At 39.9% G+C, this 1,981-nt stretch overlaps 1 protein-coding gene and 1 long non-coding RNA gene across 3 annotated transcripts in view; both read left to right on the top strand.

Moving 5' to 3' along the window:
- The window catches only part of LOC121714956 (tripartite motif-containing protein 16-like), a 964,796-nt gene that overhangs the window by 61,661 nt on the left and 901,154 nt on the right, over positions 1-1,981 (top strand). The window lies entirely within an intron of this gene.
- Positions 1-1,981, top strand: part of LOC121714998 — a 72,246-nt gene that overhangs the window by 35,315 nt on the left and 34,950 nt on the right. The window lies entirely within an intron of this gene.

The raw sequence follows: 1,981 nt of genomic DNA, 5'->3' as shown, positions 1-1,981 counted from the left end.
AAGCACTTGACCTCAGTGTTCTGCAGCATGAGTCCTGAACCTGCAGAGTTCTGCAATGTGCTTGCCAATTCGTCTATATAGACATTAAACAGTGTAGGGCTTAAACTACAACCCTGTCGTACTCCTTTGGTGAAAGAAATCAGTCCTGTTACATCCTATTTTGACGGCACACTTGCTGCTCAGATACATAGATTTGATTATGTCGTATAGTTTTCCTCCTACACCACTCTGGATCAGTCTATATAATAGGCCTTTATGCCATATGGAGTCAAATGCCTTTTGGAAGTCCACGAAGCAAGCAAATATTTTTCTTTTATTTTGATTTACATGTTTATCAATGAGGGTGTTCAGGGTGAAGATATGGTCTGATGTCCGATTTTTTGGGAGAAATCCAATTTGGTTTTTACTTAATACATTGTGTTCTGTGATGTACTCAATTATTCTTGTGTTAATTATGCTACAGAACACTTTTCCCAGGTTGCTGTTAACACAAATACCCCTGTAATTGTTTGGGTCTAGTTTATCACCATTCTTATAAATGGGGGTGATAAGTCCTTCATTCCAGGAGTCAGGGAGGTATCCTACACTTAATATGAGGCTGAAAAGCTTTAGAATAGCCAATTGAAATGTAAGGTCTGTATGCACTAGCATCTCGTTCAGGATGCCATCTACACCACATGCTTTTCTTGGATGTAATTTGTTCTGGGTTATTGGAAAATCCAATGGGTTTTGATAATCTTTTATGGAAATCTTTTCTTTGCTCTTACTGTATTTTTGTACCTCTTGAGGCATTCAGTATACAGAGCGCGCATGTCTTGGTTGTCTGGTTGCCGGTGTTTCTGGTTGGATAATTTTCTTAAGCTTTTTCTCTGATTTTTACATTCAGAATCAATCCAATGGTCTGATTTATTTGTCTTTTGTTTGTTTTTAATTGTGATCAAATTTGAAATTTGAGCCACATAATGGAATAGCTTATGTAGATGGTTTACGGCCAAGTTAATGCCTTCTTTATCATGGGGGTAGTTTGTCGATAGAAATGAGTTCAGGAGTGATTGTGTTTCTGGGTGACCAATTGACTTTTCATAGTTTTTGGAGCTTTCTTTATCCCACCGATAGCTCGGTTTGATTTTGAACATTTTCTCACGCTTTATGTAGATGTTGGGGGTCTCTGATCTGTTTAAATAGACTGTTATTTGACTGTGGTCAGACAGTGGTGTCAGTGGGTTGACTGTGAAGGCTCTCAGAAAGCTCATGTTTAAGTCTGTTATGGCGTAATCCACAGTACTACTGCCAAGATTTGAGCCATAGGTGTATCAACCAAGGGAGTCACCCCGTAGCCTGCCATTGACTATGCACAGACCCAGGCTTCGGCAGAGCCGGAGCAGTTCCTTTCCAGGGACATTTGTGGACTTGTCGTAGTTTTGTCTAGGGGAGTAAGTAGGGAAATAGATGTTATCTCCTGTAATGAAGTCATCACCTTGTGTGCTGACAAAATCAAGTCCCTCACCAGTCCTAGAGTTTAGATCTCCACAGATCATAACATGCCCCTAGGTCAGAGAAGATATCCTCATTGTAGTAGGGGGACTCAATGGGGGGGATATAAATTGCACAGAGGAAGAGGTTTTGAGGTGTCAGTATGGTTTCTTTTTTTATTTTCAGCCACAAATTATTTTTTCCTTTTTTGATTATTTCTATTGAGGGTAAGAGATCTGATTTAAACCAAATAAGCATCCCTCCTGAGTCTCTACCTTGGGTCACGCCTTTTAGTTTAGTGCATGGGATAACTAGCTCTCTGTAACCTGGGGGACAGCCAGTGGGCTCATCTCCTTTGCACTATGTCTCCTGCAGGATTAAAACATCAACATCCTTTACAGATGAAATAAATTCAGGGTCTCTGCTCTTTAAACCAAAGACAGATGATCTTAAACCCTGAATGTTCCACAGAGAAACACAAAAAGATTTCATTTAGTCTCAGTATGTG

The sequence above is a fragment of the Alosa sapidissima genome, chromosome 8, assembly GCF_018492685.1.
Source record: "Alosa sapidissima isolate fAloSap1 chromosome 8, fAloSap1.pri, whole genome shotgun sequence".
NCBI lineage: Eukaryota > Metazoa > Chordata > Actinopteri > Clupeiformes > Clupeidae > Alosa > Alosa sapidissima.
This window is presented reverse-complemented; position numbering and strand designations above follow the sequence as displayed.